Source organism: Pristiophorus japonicus, chromosome 11 (genome assembly GCF_044704955.1).
Source record: "Pristiophorus japonicus isolate sPriJap1 chromosome 11, sPriJap1.hap1, whole genome shotgun sequence".
Lineage (NCBI taxonomy): Eukaryota > Metazoa > Chordata > Chondrichthyes > Pristiophoridae > Pristiophorus > Pristiophorus japonicus.
This window is the reverse complement of record NC_091987.1, coordinates 125,337,416-125,358,366: the sequence shown is the minus strand read 5'-3', so window position 1 is coordinate 125,358,366 and position 20,951 is coordinate 125,337,416. Positions and strand designations below refer to the sequence as shown.

General features: G+C 44.9%; 1 protein-coding gene and 1 pseudogene across 2 annotated transcripts in view; both read left to right on the top strand.

Moving 5' to 3' along the window:
* wwc3 (WWC family member 3) overlaps positions 1-20,951 on the top strand; it is a 252,076-nt gene that overhangs the window by 31,076 nt on the left and 200,049 nt on the right. The window lies entirely within an intron of this gene.
* On the top strand, positions 18,487-18,665 carry LOC139276635 (U2 spliceosomal RNA; annotated as a pseudogene).

Genomic DNA, 20,951 nt, shown 5'->3' with positions numbered 1-20,951 from the left:
TTCATTGTGATTGATAGCCATTCGAAGTGGGTCGAGATGTTCCCAATGTGGAAAATAACAAGAAGTAAAACATTAGACATTTTGCGAAATTTATTTTCTTCTTTTGGCCTCCCTGAAGAAATTGATTCGGATAATGAACCACAATTCCGTTCAGAAGAATTTGCACAGTTCACGAACAAAAATGGTGTGAAACATACCAAGGTTCCACTGAGATGCTGTCTGCCATTATAGAAAGCTGTGTGTGCTGTGCTCTGTGAATATATCACAATTATGTTATGTTAGCTATTGCACTCAAACAAGAATAAAAGCCCACAAGCAACTGAAAGGCTGTTTGTTACTTAAACAAGGTGCTGGGGACCGAATTTAAAGTTGTAATTGAATCTCGGGGATTTGCATGATGTTTTTCTGAGGCTCGTAGAACACTTGGTTTAGATTACAATCTTATAGCCTACTCCCAGGGCACTCATTATTGGGGGTACAGATGACTTTCTAAACTGGTCGGGCTTAGCTGTCCCCATTTATGGTAGTTGAACCTGTATATGTGTGTTCTTTACAACTTCATAAAGCTGTTGCAAACCAGCTGTTTTATGGCAGCCAAAATCGTGCCAATTTTTAAATGTTTGTGTGAATTTATAATTGATGTATGAAGTTTAGGTTGAGCATATCATACAGCAGTCAGGTAATCAGTGCCACATTAATTTTATGCTGAACCCACGCCTCTTTCCCCCCACCACGAAACATTCTACAGATTTGGAATCCCCTCATGGCCCCTGATGGATATGTACAACCTGCATTCTTGAAACCCCCTCTGCTTGAACTAAACCATCCCAGAAGCAGGGTGGGGAGAAGGAGAGTTGGAGCGAATGTTTAATGATTTGTGAAGAGGATGCATCAAATATTATTGAAATGCCCAAACACTTGATGATGTGTTGCAGTTAAAGCAGCTTTTTGGTTTACATAAATGCAACTGAGGTCACGAGACTGAAAAATAAATCGGACTTGCTTTTAGTGGATGTTTTTTTTTAAAAAACAGGTTTTGAGTTAGTTTTGTATCATGGCTGCAAAAACAGTAACAGGAGTTCACTGTATACAGAGCGAGCACCAGGGCAGGTATGCATGTTCTGTTTCAGTGATGTGTTCTGTTGAATAGTCATCGAGTGTTGTTCCATGCTCCCTTCCCTTCCCCAGAACCATTCCTGTACCAAGCCTAGTTAGATATGGATGGTTTGGCCCAGAGAGAACACAATTCAGTTTGGAGGCTGAGGACATGGCCAGAATTTAACAGGTGTTGTTGAAGAGTGGTATGGGAGTACCTCTTTTATATATGTGATTATGGCTGATCGAAGGGACATTGCGACAGTGCATACCTACATTGGGGGTAATTTAGACTTTGTGCGATAGTGTAAAATGGGTGATAGTAAGTTGCCAGCCCATTTAACATCTCTCCTGATTTTAATTTCCATTGATTGGGCCTCTGTTTAACATCCCATCTGAAAATCACCACCTCCGACAGTGCAGCGCTCCCTCAGTACTGCGCTAGAGTGTCAGTCAAGATTTTGTGCTTGAGGCTCTTGAACGGGGCTTGAACCCACGACCTTCTGACTCCGAGATGAGTGCTACCACTGAGTCATGGCTGATCCCTGGAGGACAGATGCCTTAGGTTATCTCCTATCCGGTTGCGTTGCATAAGTTTGCGACTAAAGTGAATTGTTTCGCCATGTTTAAGGTTGACACTTGGCCTAACTTAACTGATGTGAAACTGGAAATACGTACTGAAGAATGTGACAACCTTTTCTACATTACAGCTGTCACTACCCTTCAAAAGTACTTCATTGGGGGTAAAGTGCTTTGGGATGTCCTGACGTCGCGAAAGGCTCTGGGTATAAATACAAGTCTTTCTTTGCCTTTGAATGAAATTCTATCTTGCTATTTATGATGGAGATTTAACCTGTTTTATTTCATTAGATTAAATCCTCTGTTCAAGTAACAGACATAGGAATTTAATCTGAGCTAATATTCAAAGAAACCAATTTCAAGGTGCATACTATAATTGTGGGTAATGACCTGCATTTATTCTTGCAAACTGAGCAAGTTGGAATTTTGCAATTGCTGCAGTAAATTCAACATTGTGCAAATGCAGTTGAGGAGATGACATCATCTCTACCTGAGGGACCTTGATCATTGAACTCATTTTAATACTGAACTTTAGCTCAGCGCCACAGGAAAGAGATAAAGGGACTGAGAATGCCATTTTGGGATCACCGATGATTGTCTCTCGTGCTATTTACCCTGGCAGCTGAAGACAGGAATGGGAATTCAAACTGTGTGTACTGGTATTGTTATAAAATAAACTCCTCGTGGATAGGTTCCATATGGTAACCAATTTCGATGCAACATTATCTAAATGATTATTCTGTCCAATGGATTCTGACCGTTGACTCTAACAAGATCGATCTGGCCCAAGCATATAGTGTTAGATGTTTGTAGAGTTGTACAAAATAAAACTTACCCTTGGGGGTAGATTTTGACTTTATGTGATGGTGTAAAACAGGTGATAGCGAGTTGCCAGCCTGTTTTATATCTCTCTCCTGTTCTGAATGTTGCTATGTCCTGTATCCAGGGGTAGATTTTATTTTCACTGACTTCAAAAATGGGGAGAGATGTAAATCAGGCTACCGACTCACTATCGCTCGTTTTACACAATCGCACCACGTCAAAATCTACCCCTTGGAGTCAGGACATAGAAACATTTGGAAAAGGAGTAGGCCATTCAGCCTCTCTAGCCTGTTCCACCATTCAATTAGATCATGGTTGATCTGTACCTCAACTCCATTTTAGCCACCTTTGCTCCAGATCCCTTGATACCCTTGCCCAACAAAAATCGATTGATCTCAATCTTGAAAGCATCAATAACTGACGCTGCAAACTGGGTGGTTTCAACTCATTACAGCCTTGCCGCCAAGCCTGAGTGAAGTGTGAGTATATGTTTACTGCTGTGGCACTTGCTTCATTCCTACTCATTTGTGTTGCAATCTTATCTATTTCCAGAGAATTGCAAAATACAAACAAAGCATTTTCTAGGTAAAAGCATTTGCACTCCCTCAAACAAACCTCTGTTTAACAGGCGCGCACACCTAAACCCTTTCACACCTTGGCTTTGGTTTGAATTGGCCTGTGATTTGCTCGTGTGGCTATATTAAAATGTGACTCGCCCAGACCACTGAGTTACTCATTTTAATGCTTTTTTGTGATTACAACATTGCTAATGCAATTTGTTTATGTAGTCCAAAACTATACAGTTTGCTCTTAGTCCATGTGAAGCTCAATAACTGTGAGGGAATTGTACGATGGATAATTCTGTACTGTCCTCTAGCTATGAAATGTGTGTAGAAAATTATAGAACTTTTAAGGAAGGAAAATCATCGAGCCCTGGTCAAAATGCTCTTTACAACAACACTGCAGGTCCGTGTAAATAAAATACAGCACATCCAAACACCAAGTGTAAAGAAATAAATCACAACTCCAGGATGCCCCAAAGAGCTTTACAACCAATGTAGTACTTCTGAATGTGGTTACTGTAGTAACGTAGGAAACATGGCAGTTAATGTGCATACAGTAAAACAGGAATGAGATAATTGTGCGCATATTCAGGTGCCTGCAAGTATAAAGTAATGGATAATATCCAAAACTAATGTAAGAACCTGAATACATGGTACACATTTTAATAACTGAGTCGTGGCCCCAATATGCTGCCTTTCTGATGTTTGAAAAATAGACTGAAACCAGTTTTATTAATTCTTTATTCCACCCCATCTTATCGAAGAGAAAGTTGTTGACCTGCTCTGCAAGGTGTGATGTGTTGATTAAGAAATTAAAACAGGAATTTTGCTTTGAGGGCTTGACTGCCAAGAGAGTTTGCCACAGATGTGACAGGCATTTTAGTGCTACAGGTATTCATTAAAAAATGTTAAATTAGTAACCACGTGAAAAACCCACCCTCTTTCATTGGAAGAATTTCCTCACACACTTCACTGCCATTGTATATTTTGGTTGTACAGCTGCTGTGTGCCCATGGAATTAAAAAAAAAACATTTGATATAAACTGGAATCTTGATCTTTAAAATGTATAAAATCAGTAGGTATCATCATGTCTTGTTCTCTTCTAGACTAATTAATAGAGATTGATTGCTTTGATTAGTCAACAGCTCCATCATCATTGTCTCATAGCACTACCAGGATGGTAGACGGTGAGCTAGATGTAAGCATGGGATCAATTGGCGGTCGATACATAGCTTTATGTTTTGACCACTATCCTTGATGGCCTGTTCAACATCATTGTGGATAAGCCAGCACTTACCGCAGCTTGACATTGGCAAGACTGAAGCCATTCTGTTTGGCCCCCACCAGAATCTCTGCCGTTTAGTCTCTCATCATATTCCTCTTCATGGGTACCTGCTCAAGCTCAACCCAGATGGTGAATTGCTTTGTCCCGCTCAACCCTGAAATGAGCTTCAACCCCCCCCCCCCGCCCCCCCCCCCTACATCCACTTCATCAGCTAGACCACCTAATTGCCCCACCATTACGTCCCATCCATTCCTATCTTCTACTCTTTTCCACATGTGAATTCCCTTCCCCACCCCCTCTAACACTTCCTTGTCAAGTGCTGACTTGCACAGGCTCCAACTACTCCAAACTCCACTGTCCATGTCATATCCAGCACAATGTCCATCTCCCCCATCTCCTGGTTTGTGCCAACTCTGCCTTGACTTCAAAATCTTCCTGGATCTTCTCTTCATTGCTTCGGTCCTTCCTACTTCTGCATCCTCCTCCAGTCTTGTGTCCCTCTCTTCACTTCTTGCGTTACCTTTGGTGCAATCTTCAGCTATCTTGCACTCAAACTCTGGAGCATTCTTCCCAAGCCTCCTCCTTGTTTTGCTATATATCTCCCGTCTTCCAAAGCCTCCTTACAGCCACCACCACGAATGTTTCTCCTGCTTGGGTCTGAACTCGCAACAACTTTATATAAAGATGAGCATTTTTTGCCCATGCACTAATCGTAATATTCTGTGATCTAACAGATCCAATTGAAAAAGCTCTCTAAAATGCTGAAGATTAATTTGTAGCTTCAAAAGCCCATAACCGTGGGCATATATCAATGTCTGGAATGGACTATTTGTGGTTTGTGTTTGGGACCCTGATTTGGAAACAGTATTCACTGCATATGTTTGCATTTTGTTTTTTAGATTTAAAATCTTGTTAAAAAATTATGCAATTCTTGGAACAGTAGGCAGTCTTTCTGGGATTTGCATATCTTTTATTGAAACTAATATTTTTGAGCCCCTCTAGAATGTTCCATTTGTTTTGAAAATGTTTGTGGAAGACACTGTATTTAAACCTTCATTTTCACTTTGCAGTGGAATGCTTTCATTATAAAGCTTAAGGAAAAAATGAACAAATGTGCTGACTGGCGAGTTTTCAGCTACTGTACAAAATGGAGTATATTCTGATCCAAATGTCTCCGTCGTCGGTTCGTTGGAGTTGTAATCAGCAACTTGTGTTTAGACGTGCTGGTGTTTTGGTTATGAATGTGAGTTGAAGCAGCAAAGCAACCCAGCTCTGTTGCGGGAGTTGAGACTGTGAAACAGCCAGCTCCCGAGACACTGTGCGCGCGCTGTGTGCTTCGTGAGCATTTGTGAAGTGTTCACAGCAAGCAGTCAAATGTGTCACATGTATGGTAATTCCTCCGCAATCTGTTTCTCATTTTTGTGTGGTAAGACTGACAAGCTACGAGTGTGTGCACAGCTCGATGAAGTACAGCTTCTCTGTTTGCAAAGGAGATCTTCTTTCCCAGTCTGGTTTCCTGGGCACATTAGACTAAATCTGACCTACTTTGGCTCCCAGTCCACCAACGCCTCGATTTTTAAAAATTCTCATCCTTGTGTTCAAATCCCTTCAAGGCCTCACGGCTCACTATCTCTGTAACCTCCTCCAGCCCCACAAACGTCCAAGATCTCTGCTTTCCTGCAATTCTGGCCTCTTGTGCATCCCCCACTTCTTTCACCCCACCATTGGTGGCTGTGCCTTCAGCCGTCTGTGTTCTAAGCTCTGTATTTATGTCTCCATCAGGGTAGGAAATCTATCCTGGTAAAGTATTTTTTTGAAGGAGCAATTCAGCCACCAAATCTAATTGGCAGAATTACCAGCCTGCAACTTCAGGTGGGATAAAAAGTACTCAGAAATTATGTAAAACTAATAGAAACATAAAAACATAGAAAAAAGGAGCAGAAGTAGGCCATTCGGCCCTTCGAGCCTGCACCATCATTCAATATGATCATGGCTGATCATGCAACTTCAGTACCCCACTCGTGCCTTCTCTCCATACCCCTTGATCCCTTTAGCCATTAGGGTCACATCTAACTCCCTTTTGAAGATATCAAACGAACTGGCCTCAACAACTTTCTGTGGTAGAGAATTTCACAATTCTCTGGGTGAAGAAGTTTCTCTTCATCTCGGTCCTAAATGGCTTACCCCTTATCTTTAGACTGTGAGCCCTGGTTCTGGACTTCCCCAACATCGGGAACATTCTTCCTGCATCTAACCTGTCCAGTCCTGTCAGAATTTTATATGTTTCTGAGATCCCCTCTCATTCACCTAAATTCCAGTGAATATAAGCCTAGTTGATCCAGTCTCTCCTCATATGTCAGTCCATCCCGGGAATCAGTCTGGTGAACCTTCGTTGCACTCGCTCAATAGCAAGAATGTCCTTCCTCACATTGTAAAATAAAGCAGCCAACCAGTATATCCCTTTGATGCAAATATTTAAGTATAGGGTATGTTTTGTTGGTAGTTTTGGTTAAACTATTACCACTGAGAGCTTGGAATGTCACAAATGTTAAGCTGTAACGAACTGCAGATTCATAAAGGATAATTATCCAAAACTCTGCTGCCTGTGTCCTAACTCGCAGCAAGCCTCATTCACCTGTCACCCCTGTGCTTGCCGACCTACATTGCCTCCCGGTCTCAACGCTTCGACTTTTAAATTCTCATCCTCTGTTCAAATCCCTCCATGGCCTCGCCCCTCCCTATCTCTGTAACCTCCGACAGCCCTACAACCCTTCGAGATCTCTGTGCTCCACCAATTCTGGCCTCTTGCGCCTCCTCCACTTTCTTTGCCCCACCGTTGGCAGCCGTGCCTTCTGCCGTCTGGGCCCTAAGCTGTGGAATTCCCCCAAACACCTGCGCCTCTCCTCCTTTTTAAGATGCTTCTTAAAACCGACGACCTGACTGAGATTTTGGTTACTCATCGTCATATGGCTCAGTGTCAATTTTCATCCGATTACACTCCTGTGAAACGCCTTGGGAAATGTTACTACATTAAAGGCGCTATATAAATGCACGTTGTTATCGATTGTCTGATTTTAAAAAATCATGATCTGGACGGAATAAGAGTATCCAAACTTTTTGTCTTTTTTGTGTATCACTGAGCATGGGGTCACCGAGAAAGAACTTCCATTTATACAATAGCAAATACTGCTTTCAAAGAGTAAGAGCAATCCTCCTCATTCTCTTCCCTCCCAGTTCAGTTATGGACTTAAATGAAAAATGAATCTCTAATCCACAAAAGCACTTTAGCTATTCCCCACCCTCCTCACTGCCCAGCCCCTACTATGCTGAGTTAGAAACAAACTGTTTGGTGCCATTGCTTGGATTTGCTGCTCTGTTTCACCAGTGGAATACAAGTGAATGAATTGTCAGGCCCTACTGCCACTTCTGGTCTACAGGTAGTTTGGACAGACATCTCTGGGTCAGATCAGTGAATGGCAACAAGATACAGGCCAACCTGCACCCTACCATAGATTTCAGCATCTGTCTTTCCGTTGAGACGTTAAACCGAGGGCCAATGCCCTCCCATGGCACTATTTGAAGAAGAGCAGTTGGCCAATATTTATCCCTCAACCAACATCACTAAAAAACAGATTATCTGATCATTATCACATTGCTGTTTGTGGGACCTTGCTGTGCACATATTAGCTGTCCCGTTTCCTATATTACAACAGTGACTGTACTTCAAAAACACTTCATTGGCTGTAAAACGAGTTGGGATGTACCAAGATGGTGAAAGGTGCTATATAAATGCCAGTCTTTCTTTATGGAATTTATATTGTTGAGTATTTTTAACTTGATTGCACGGTACTGACAGCTTGATAAACTGAGGAAAGATCATGTTGATAATTGAACACCGAGTGGACTGAATTTGGAATTGATTGGGCGAGGTGGTGGAGTTGTGGAGTGCGGGTCTACACACACGGTGCATCACATGCTGTCTTCTCTTCAGTCATTCTGCTATAGGGAGGTACTATGCTGAGCCCTGTTGCATCTGTTTGATCAAGTTTACAGTAACGTACATTCTTGGCTGCGTTCATTTCTGGTGGCCTTTCGGGCTTTATCATTTTCTGTGTGTTTTGGTGTGGGTTTTGTGGGGGATTTACGGTCCTGTTTGTGGGGATTTTACAGTCCCGTTCAGAACGACTGCGTACATACTTTCAGGTTCACACTCCGAGGTGGAAACAGCTTGGGGATTTTTTTGGCCAGTTTTAGTTTTGTTTTTAAAAAAAAAAATAAACCGCTGTATATTAATGGGCTGCCATAGATCCCCTTTTCGGTTACCCTGTTCAAAACCTCTTAAGTCGAATAATTGATGATGTTTTGCCCATTTAGCCAGAAGTTTAATGTTGCACTCACAATAGACTGATGAAACGCAAAGAATTTGGAGCTTGGGTGTATGCAGTGATCAAAACAAAGGAAATTCCAGCAGTGACTTCAGCACTAAGGCTTTTTCAGGTCAAACCTGGAATCATTTTCCTTCAGTTGTAACGGCCAAGATTTTTCCAGTGAAACCCCTCCCCCACAATGCTGCCGAAACAGACCGTTTGCTGTTCATTCAAAGCCTGTTACTTTTTATTTTGTGCTGAAACATGGAATTATGCAATCAGCAACATTCATGTGGGAAATGTGCTTAAAAATTGTTGAATAATCAAATAATTTGAGAAGTGTGCGTTAAGAGTAGACTGTAGTTGTACTTTGTAAAGTGTGTGTGCGACTCTCGGTGCTTGTATTTGTGTGTGTACTGTTTCAGTTTGACGGGCAGCTTCCTGTTGAAATGGTTGGTGATCCTGAGTGGACTGAGCATGTGAAGACATGGCCATGGTGTTGAATGAAGGGCGGCGGAGGTCCACGAAGGGTCTCTTCTCTCCTCCCATTGCCAGTGTTTGGAGCAGTGTTCCACCTTCCTTAGCTAATTCAAACCTTTCCAATCCTCCTTTTTTAGACTGTTGTTTGCAATTGCATATTTTTGTCATCCCTGCCTGCACTTCACACCATAATCCCTACTGTCCTGATCTGCAGTCTTTACAAGGTTGAAGATCCTTAATGTTGTTGTTTATATCTGTCTGTTTTCCTGAAACCAGTCATGGTGCTCCTGGAGCAGCCAGGCATGTCCCACTGCCTGTCAGAAGGAAATGAGGAAAAGTAGCTTTTGCTTTTCCTATGTGGATACCGGACGGATCTGGAGCTGTTTTCAAGTATTTTCAGTCCTATAACAATGAGTCAAACAAGGAATGCACCAACTTGCTCTGTTCTGGACCAGTTATACGGCAAATATAAGAAACTTTCTTCATTCTACATATGGTTTATGGTAACTCCCTAATGTCCTTCGAGGCCAGCCTTGGCTCAATGCTAGCACTCTCATCTCTGAGTCAGAGGGTTGTGGGTTGCAGTCCTGCTCCAGAGACCTGAGCACATGACATTTCAGTGCTGTACTGAGGTAGTGCTGCATTGTCGGAGGTGCCGTCTTTCGGATGAGACATTAAACCTGCTCTCTCGGGTGGATACGAAAGATCCTATGGCACTATTTAGAAGAACAGGGGAGTTCCCTGACCAATACTTAGCCCACAACCAACACCACTAAAACAGATTATCTGGTCATTATCATAATATAGGGCACCCTTGAGTAATGCGCTGAAGTGTCCACTCAAGTAGTGGAATGGACCTTGCTGTATGTAAATTGGTTGCCATATTTCCTATATTACTACACTTCAAAATGTACTTCATTGGCTGTAAAGTGCTTTGCAAGGTCCTGAGGTCGTGAAAGGCGCTATATAAATGCAAGCCCGTTCCTCGTTTGTAGTTTGGACTGCAGTAATGTTGCTTGTGCTGCACCTGCTGCTGCAGTACCTACAGCATTCATTCAGCAGTGTGACCAAATCTGCATTTTCCCAGTCTGTTTGCTCCTCGGTGTAGTGCTTGCTGAGGTCAGCACACGTGAACCAGCCACCAACTAACAGTGAGATAGATTGTCACTGCTTCTTTTCTCAGTCACTTTTGAGTCAGAAGCTCGCTGCTCTGTGACCCACTCCACTATTTGAGCTGACACTTCAGTGCATTACTCAAGGGGGCCCTGTATTGTCGGAAGTATGGGTCCCTTATCTGGAACCACCCCTCGTCCAGAACCATTCCCGGCCACCGTGTGGCGCATGCTCAGAACTTCGACATGAACAAATTGAAGTCCTTCCATGAATGTGTGCTGCCGACTCCCGCAATCGCTGGCCTGACCTCGTGATCCACTGCCCACCCCCTTGATCTCTCTGCCACACTCCCAGCCCCAAGCCAGCCAGTCCCGATATCCTCTTGCTCAGTACCTGTACCATCCAATTTAATGTGAAAATCTGGAAAAATCCCTTATCCAGAACAGGCCAGGTCCCGAGGGTTCCAGATATGGGAGGGTCAACCTGTACACTGTTTTTGGATGGGACGTTAAACCAAAGCTCCACCTGCCTGTTCTGGAGGTTCAGGTCACCCTATTTGGTGAAGAGCAGAGAGTTCTCCAGATGTGCTGGACATCCAGCGTCTCAACCAACACCACCAAGAAAGTCAATTTTATCTGGTCAAACATTCATTTGCTGTTTGGGACTTTGCCTGTTGTGTTTGCATGCACAGTAACAGTGATGGCACTTCACAAGTAATCCATTGAATGTGGAATGCTTTAGAACATCCTGAAGATGGAATGAGGTGTTAGATCAATGCAAGTTTGTTCTTTGGGCTGCAATATTACAGTAGTTAAATGCAAACCATACCAATCAGCATGGTTTTGTTGCCATGTGGATGTGAGATACCTGTGATGGGTGTGGCACTGTGAAATATGTGGCATTATGACTGTGTGTTTGATGCAGGACTTGCCATATAGATGCAAGATAGATCGATTTAAGAGGGAATTAGATATGGCCCTTGCGGCTAAGGGGATCGAGGGATATGGAGAGAAAGCAGGAAAGGAGTACTGAGGTGAATGATCAGCCATGATCTTATTGAATGGCGGTGCAGGCTCGAAGGGCCGAATGGCCTACTCCCGCACCTATTTTCTATGTTTCTATGTAATAATAGTGAGCAACAGGTTATAAGTCAAGAATTCAATCAGGCAGTGTATCCTCAGCTGCTTCATCAATGACCTTACCTCCATTGTAAGGTCAGAAATGGGACTCCTCATTTGTTCTCTGATAATGAAGCAGCCCATAACAGTAGAGCACGGGCAACATTCAGACTCTGGCTGACAAATGGCTCCTGCCACATAAGTGCCGGGTAATGACCATCTCCAACAAGAAAAGGCCCAACCACTTCCCCTGATGATAGCACTATTGGGCTCAAGTTTCGCACCCCCCGCTAGAACGGCGCACATCAGAGAGGCCAGCTAATTTGTCGAACAAAAATTGCGCCAAATACTTACCTCGCCATTCTCAGATAGCTGTAGGCCCATTTCTAGCGCGGAGCTGCTGGAGGCGGAGCTACAGCCCTGCGTCAAAAACAGTGCCGGCAGCTGCGCGCGTGCGCTGTAGCTCCTGCCCCTCCCAGCGCATCCTGTCTCCGGGCGATGACCCTATCCCTGGCCGAAGGGATGTTGCGCCTATCCCGGGCTGAGTGGTCTGACACTGCTTACCTTGTCATTGTCGGGACCCATCTGCCCGGCATCTTGCTGGGGGTGGGTCCCGCCCAAAGAGTCGTCGTCGTCGGCCCGGCATCGGGGTCCATTCAGCTCCCCCCCCCCCCCCCCCCGCCGTCCAGCATCCCTTGCCCCCGGTTCATCTCTCTCTCTCTCTCTCTCTCTCTCGCGCTCTCTCTCTCTCTTTTCTCTCTCTCTCTCTTTTCTCTCTCTCTCTTTTCTCTCTCTCTTTTCTCTTTTCTCTCCTTTTTTCTCTCTCTCTTTTCTCTCTCTCTTTTCTCTCTCTCTTTTCTCTCTCTCTTTTCTCTTTTCTCTCTCTCTTTTCTCTTTTCTCTCTCTCTTTTCTCTTTTCTCTCTCTCTCTTTTCTCTCTCTCTCCTTTTCTCTCTCTCCCCTTCCTCCTCCGCCCCCCCGCCATTCATCTTCTCTCCCCCCGCCATTCATCTTCTCTCCCCCCACCATCCATTCATCTTCTCCCTCTCTTTCCCCCCCTCTCTCTTTCTCCCTCTCTTTCTTTCTCCCTCCCTCCTCTCTCTCTCTCTCTCTCTCTCTCTCTCTCTCTCTCTCTCTCTCTCTCTCTCTCTCTCTCTCCCTCCCCCTCTTTCTCCCTCCCTCCCCCCTCACTGAGAGAAACACAGAGAGACACTGGGGGGGGGGGTCCCAGCACGCTGTTGGAGGACTCTCGGTGCTGCAGTCGGTGAGTAGAAATAATTTTTTATTTATTGATTTTTTTTTTAATTAGTTTTTTTCCTTTTTTTCTTTTTGGTTGATTTATTGATTTATTATTTATTATTTGTAAAAGTGAAGATTTTAATGTTTGTAAACTTCCCTCCGCGCCCACCCCCCCCCCCCCCCATCTCTTGTTCCCTCCGCCTGATTTATAAATGTAGGCAAGGTTCTTCTGAGCGCACAAAAATCTACACTTACTCCATTCTAAGTTAGTCTGGAGTAAGTTTTCGCTGCCTAAACTTGCAAAACGGGCGTAAGTGGCTGGACGCGCCCCCTTTTGAAAACAAAAATCTGTTCCAAAATGAAACTATTCTAACTCATTAGAACTGGAGCAAACTAAATGCCGAGAATTGCAATTTCTAAGATGCTCCATTCTAAACTAGTTGCTCCAAAGAAATAGGAGCAACTCAGGCCGAAACTTGAGCCCATCCCGGGGTCCCCATTGACCAGAAAGGTTAACTGGACCGGTCATGTCAGTAACATGGCTACAAGAGTTGCAGACTGTGCAGTGGACGCCCCGCTCCGGGATTCCTCCAAGCCTGTCTACCATTTACAGGTCTCCAGTCAGGAAAGAGTGTGTTGGAATGTAGCATCATTCGAGAAGCTCAGTATCAGCCGGGATAGAGCAGTCTGCTCGGCTCCTGCCACTGGGCTCTATCTCCACCTCGCCCACACCACCCTCAGTGCATGGCTTCAGTGTCCTACAGAAAGCATCGCAGCTATTTACCAAGTTTACTTCCAGGACACCTTCCAGCACCAAGGAGAATAAAAACAGCAAGATTATGAGAGCCCCGTCACCTCGAAGTTCACCTGCAAGTTCCCCTCCCAAGACACAAGCCATCCTGATCTGGTTATACAGTGCTATTGCTTAATGATTATTATGTCAAAATCCAGGAAATCCCTATCTAACACTGTAATGTATTTGCTTCATGGGTTCTTTGAATAAGAATTCTTAGCAACGCATTGCCATTAAGAACTAGTTGGTTTATTAGCAAAGGTTTAACAGTCACACTACACATTATCAGTTCCTCCACCAGGTTTACAACCACCTGCTCCATCGTGCATCCCCTGAACCCGACTGGCTGGGGTTTTATTGAGTCTTGTGAACATCACGTGACTGGCTAAGCCACTCCCAACTCAACAGCTCTACAACTATTTTAAGTTGCACCTGTAAATCAAGTGCCCCCTGGTTTTAAAGGGGGGCGGGGCACTAAAACCGACACAATTAAACTTTGGACAGTGTATGGATCAAATTAAAATTTGGTTGCCGGGGGTGATTATGCACTCCAGTCCCTCCGGCGCCCACTTCTCGCGGCAGGCCGCGAGCATACTAGTGGACACCACGTGCTCCATCTCCGGGGACACCTTGGCTCGCGTAAGAGAGGCAGGCAGTCGGGCTGAATGATCCCCTTGACCGCCCGCTGCCTGGACTGGTTGATGGCCACCTTGGCCATGCCCAGGAGCAGTCCTACGAGGAGGCCGTCTGACCTGCCCGCTCCCCTCTGCACAGGGTGCCCAAAGATCAGGAGTATGGGACTGAAGTGCAACCAGAATTTGAGGAGCAGCCCCTTCAAATATTGGAAGAGGGGCTGCAACCTCCCACGTTCAACATTTAATAAAGAACACGGACTCCACTAGCCCGCAGAAATTACAGGCGGCCTGGGAGCCCGTGAACCGACTTAAAAACAAATTGCACGGGACTGCTCCGTGCAACACCTTCCAGGCCAAGTCCACAATAAATAGAGGGAGGACTCCCGCGTAGAGAGCATTCCATTGGGGACCTCTCAACAGCTCTACAAACCTGTGAGCATACTCGCGTGCATACATTACAAACACTATTGTGGGCTGCAGGGATCGAAGGAGATTGCCCACCGCAATCATCTCGGGGCAACTAGGCAATAAACGTAGGTCTGCCAGAATTGCTCGCATGCCAAGAACAAATCCGGTGAAATGGAACCTGAAGACTGAATTACTGCCTTAATCTGAATTACTGCTAGCTATTACAAAAAAAGTTTTGTGTTTATACAAAATATAGGCATTGTAATCAAAAACCGTACTCTCAGTACACATAACAAAGCAATCGTGTACAGTACACAGAGTATCGGCCCAGGCTTGGCTGATAGCACTCTCGCCTCTGAATCAGTAGGTCGTGGGTTCAAGTCCTGCTCCAGAGACGTGTGCACATAATCCAGCGCACTACTGAAGGAGTGTTGAACCACTGCACAGAATAGTTATTTTTTTATTCCCATTTTAAACATTGGCACTTGCTGCGAACTCGATTGGAGAGTTTTAGATTAGTTCGAAGCTTAAAATCTCTTGTCGGATTGAAGAACAAGGGAACTTGATTATCCACCAATTTGCGGTGTTTATTGCAAGGTACCCTCCATTCTGGCAGGCTCCACTAGTTATAACGCAGGTTTCCATTTCCTCATACTGTCTGTCAGCCACAAATAGGTTCTCGGAAGGTTGGTCATGTCAGCAGGTTCCTGATATCATACAGGAAAAATGCAGGTATGTCTGGGCTTTTCGGAATGTGTGAATGTGCCACGGGGGGTGCGAGTGTCATTATCAGTAATAACATAATCTTTGTGCTGCAGGCTGGTGTGTCACAATCACTTGCCTTTGGGTGGTAAGTGTGTGAAAGGAGCCACCTGAAGAAAGCTGTAAATAAACACCAACCATTCCACATCACTTTGCACGTCTGGTGTAGACAGTATTGGAAAAAACATTTTACCGTAAATCTTTGAGTATAATATGCTCTGTATATAATACATCCCCCATCCCCTTGCTTTGGGTCATGCATTTTTGCAAAAATATCTGTGTGCAAATACCCCTCTATCTTAGCTCCTCATCATCACCTCCACATTTGGCTGTTGAACACTATTAACTTATTTGATCAAAAGCAGATCGATCTCAGCCTTGAATATGCTCAACGTCTGAGCATCCACAGCACTTGCAGGTCGAGAATTCCAAAGATTCACAACCCTCTGAATGAAGAAATTCCTCCTCATCTCAGTCCTAAAAGGCTGGCCTCTTATATTGAGACTATCCCTCCTCTAGTTCTAGACTTTCCAGTTACACCTCCTCTGGACCCATCTTTTCTTTCTATACTTGTCTCATTATCACCTCCTTTTGCCTTGCATCTTCATCCCTTTTGACATTTAATCACTCCTGCCCTCCACCTCCTCACAGACCTCTCCCTTTTGTTCAACCTGGAGTATTGTGTACAGTTTTGGTCTCCTAACCTGAGGAAGGACATTCTTGCTATTGAGGGAGTGCAGCGAAGATTCACCAAACTGATTCCCGGGATGGCGGGACTGACCTATCAAGAAAGACTGGATCAACTGGGCTTGTATTCACTGGAGTTCAGAAGAATGAGAGGGGACCTCATAGAAACGTTTAAAATTCTGATGGGTTTAGACAGGTTAGATGCAGGAAGAATGTTCCCAATGTTGGGAAAGTCCAGAACCAGGGGTCACAGTCTAAGGATAAGGGGTAAGCCATTTAGGACCGAGATGAGGAGAAACTTCTTCACCCAGAGAGTGGTGAACCTGTGGAATTCTCTACCACAGAAAGTTGTTGAGGCCAATTCACTAAATATATTCAAAAAGGAGTTAGATGTAGTCCTTACTACGAGGGGGATCAAGGGGTATGGCGAGAAAGCAGGAATGGGGTACTGAAGTTGCATGTTCAGCCATGAACTCATTGAATGGCGGTGCAGGCTCGAAGGGCCGAATGGCCTACTCCTGCACCTATTTTCTATGTTTCCCTGCCTCTTCCTTTTCCCTAGCTTCTGTACTTGCTTAAAAGCTGTTCAACAACAACTTGCATTTATATAGCGCCTTTAACCTTAGGTGCTTCACAGGAGCGTTATCAAACAATCGTTGACACCGAGCCACATAAGGAGATAATAGGACAGATGACCAAAGGCTTGGTCAAACAGGTAGCTTTCAAGGAGGCACTCAAAAGCCTCCTTTGAGAGGCCGAGAAGTTTCACTGTGATTATTTGCAGTCTTTTGCGTCCTTCTGCACATGCACCCCCGCGGGCGGCGCACGTGCACCAGAGGGCCCTTGTCAGACCGTCGCTCGTGATCTGCGGGGTAGGCTGGCCGGAGCAGGCCTGAGTAGCAGGCCGCGGGGTGGGAGTCTGGGTGTGGGCCTGAGGCTCGGGTTGTGCAGCTGCAGGTCTGGGCTTCACGATGCCGGGTTGAAGTTTGTGCGGAAGGTCAGGAGATGGAGGAGGGTCGGTTGGTTGGGGGAAGCCGGAGGGCAGCCGGTCCCCCGGCAACAGATGGCTGTTTTGGGAGATTAACAAAACGTGCAGCGAGTGTGTGAGGACTCCCGGGTTTGGTGGTGTCGGTGGCCTCTCGCGCTCTCCGGCCCGGTGCGGGGTTCAGGAATGGTTCCTCGGCGCCACCATTACCAACCACATGTTCGCGAGTGCATCCATTCAGCGCTCCGGCCACGACACACCCAGCTCCCACACACGGCCCAGCCTGAACCTGTAGTCCAATCGGCAACTATCCAGAGCTACAGACACCAGGGAAACCTTGGCAACTAGATTTGGTTTGTTTCTTTTTTGGTCATAAACCCGGTCACAAATTTGAAAGGCACGGTCTGTGAAATCATCAATGCTGCAACCCTCATTAGTGAGCATGGCTGGATTTCTGCTCTCCCCCTTACGAACGCAAGGTATTAATGTTTAATATTGGGAATGTGATGTCACAGTTCAATAACGTGAGAAATGTCCCCTTTCGACAATTTTAAAAAAAACATCCATTCCTTATCACTGGAGGAAACGGGGCTTTAAACAAGACCAAAAAGCAACATTGAGATGTAACAGATTGAAAGCCTCCCCCTGGGTCTGAGTGCACAGGCAGATATTGCAGAAAATCACAAGACCATTGTGGGTGAAGACGGCAATTTGGTCCACCTTAATTCACCCACTAATTTAGAGTGTACAGCCTTTTATTTTACCAGCTAAGGATAACTATCTGGCAAGACTGGATCAAATTACACATTGCAGGGTACAGCAGACAGGATCAAATGACACGTTCCAGACAAACTGTCCTCCAAAGGGACAAATCAGAAATCTGGTGTTGCAAATAGATGCGACTGAGAAGTTTAGCGAAGAATTTCCAGAGCTTCGTGCCTGGATGGCTGAAGTCACGACCGTCAATGGGACTAAGGAAATCGGGACACCCGAGATGCCAGAATTCTCGGAGCGCAGAGATCTCCAAGGGTTTTAGGGTTAGAGAGATGAGGAGGGGCGAAGTCATGGAGGGATTTGAATACAAGGATGAGGATTTTAAATTCGAGGCATTGCTGTACCAGTAGCCAATGTAACTTGGCCATGTGTTGTTGCAAGAGGTACAGTGCATCAGAAAATCCTCAGATTGCTCAGTATGCATAGGTGCATAATAGTAGGTAGTGTCAATTCCAGATGATTGGAACTAATGTCTACTTGCGGCAAGCTTACAAATATCCTTCAAATAATATTGTGTCGACTGCCTTTGCTCCATTAGAGAGGCTTTTCCTGAGTTGGAGGAGCTTGCTGAAGTGGCTCAGGGATGGACAGTGCGAAGGATTTTGAACGTCAGTGTGACTTGAGGTTAGAGTTGAAGCTCTATTTGGGGCAAAAATTAAGGGCATTTGATTTTGGTCATGTCCTGACTTTGGGGTGGTATGGTCGCTCCAGATAGCAACTTCCTGCTGACCTCCAGAGATTGGCAGACCCAGATTCCATGCGTCATATTGAAGCAGTGCAAATCGCTTCTCGGCCTTTTGGCTAAGATCAAGTGTAGTATCTGTTCTTATCAGTTTAATATCCCCTATGGGGACATGATATTGAATTGATTTTTGGACAGGGAGCTGGATCAGGGGCATGCCCCGTCCACTCCATGCACCGACCTGGTATTGCAATATTTCCAGGAACGGTGCAACATTGGCGCAAAGTGATCTTTGGCGTTAGAGTTGATCTGGAAAGAAATTGGATTTTTAAAAAAGCAACATTTTGAACTGACCTCCGTTCAAAATGTAGATCAGGTTTCATTTGTATCCAATATGCCTATATTGCCACAAGAGGCACACTGCAGTCAGAATCAGGGGAAGTCATAACGGGGAACAAAGAAATGGCAGACCAATTGAACAAGTACTTTGGTTCAGTATTCACTAAGGAGGACACAAACAACCTTCCGGATATAAAAGTGGTCAGAGGGTCTATTAAGGAGGAGGAACTGAGGGAAATCTTTATTAGTCGGGAAATTGTGTTGGGGAAATTGATGGGATTGAAGGCCGATAAATCCCCAGGGCCTGATGGACTGCATCCTAGAGTACTTAAGGAGGTGGCCTTGGAAATAGCGGATGCATTGACAGTCATTTTCCAACATTCCATTGACTCTGGATCAGTTCCTATCGAGTGGAGGGTAGCCAATGTAACCCCACTTTTTAAAAAAGGAGGGAGAGAGAAAGCAGGGAATTATAGACCGGTCAGCCTGACCTCAGTAGTAGGTAAAATGATGGAATCAATTATTAAGGATGTCATAGCAGCGCATTTGGAAAATGGTGACATGATATGTCCAAGTCAGCATGGATTTGTAAAAGGGAGATCATGCTTGACAAATCTTCTGGAATTTTTTGAGGATGTTTCCAATAAAGTGGACAAAGGAGTACCAGTTGATGTGGTATATTTGGACTTTCAGAAGGCTTTCGACAAGGTCCCACACAGGAGATTAATGTGCAAAGTTAAAGCACATGGGATTGGGGGTAGTGTGCTGACGTGGATTGAGAACTGGTTGTCAGACAGTAGCAAAGAGTAGGAGTAAATGGGTACTTTTCGGAATGGCAGGCAGTGACTAGTGGGGTACCGCAGGGTTCTGTGCTGGGGCCCCAGCTGTTTACATTATACATTAATGATTTAGACGAAGGGATTAAATGTAGTATCTCCAAATTTGCGGATGACACTAAGTTGAGTGGCAGTGTGAGCTGCGAGGAGGATGCTATGAGGCTACAGAGTGACTTGGATAGGTTAGGTGAGTGGGCAAATGCGTGGCAGATGAAGTATAATGTGGATAAATGTGAGTTTATCCACTTTGGTGGTAAAAACAGAGAGACAGACTATTATCTGAATGGTGACAGATTAGGAAAAGGGAAGGTGCAACGAGACCTGGGTGTCATGGTACATCAGTCATTGAAGGTTGGCATGCAGGTACAGCAGGCGGTTAAAAAGGAGTTAGATGAAGTCCTTACTACTCGGGGGATCAAGGGGTATGGCGTGAAAGCAGGAAGTGGGTACTGAAGTTTCATGTTCAGCCATGAACTCGTTGAATGGCGGTGCAGGCTAGAAGGGCTGAATGGCCTGCTCCTGCACCTATTTTCTATGTTTCTATAGAAACATAGAAAATAGGTGCAAGAGTAGGCCATTTGGCCCTTCAAGCCTGCACCACCATTCAATATGATCATGGCTGATCATGCACTTCAGTACCCCATTCCTGCTTTCTCTCTATACCCCCTGATCCCTTTGGCCTTAAGGGCCACATCTAACTCCCTTTTGACTATATCTAACGAACTGGCCTCAACAACTTTCTGTGGTAGAGAATTCCACAGGTTCACAATTCTCCACTTTCCATCGGTGCTACAGGGCAGTGTAAAGGGCAGGGGAGTGGGACTAATTGGATAGCTCTTTCAAAGAGCCAGCACAGCCGTGATGGGCTGAACAGCCTCCTTCTGTGCTGTATCATTCTATATGATTCTACGCGAGACAGTATTCAGTTTTTCCATCCATTATATTAGAAGGGCAGATAGCACTTGCAGTAACATTTCCATTGGGTGCTTGTGAGAGTGTGTGTTCTCAGAGGAGAATAGATGGGTTGTTGACACTGGTGTGTATACCCTTAGACCTGGTGCTCTGCTTAACACTAAATGTTCTTTGCTCATCCTGAATTCGTCGAGATGCATTTTGTGGCATCTGGATCAAAATGAACAAAGAAGGTTTAGGGCGAAGCAAAGTACAGAGTCTTGATCCAGTCCCGAAAGAACCATGAAACACCCCAGAACTCACCTAGCAATGATTCCCAGGAGAATGGCACACACATTGCAGACACTGGATGCTTTGCAAGTAAAATGGAATAATTGGATGAGTAATGGTATGCACATTTTAAATGGTGGAGCTCAGATGTAAACTCCGACTCTGGAAGAAGCTAGCCAGTGGGTAGTGGATGAATTGAACATATCC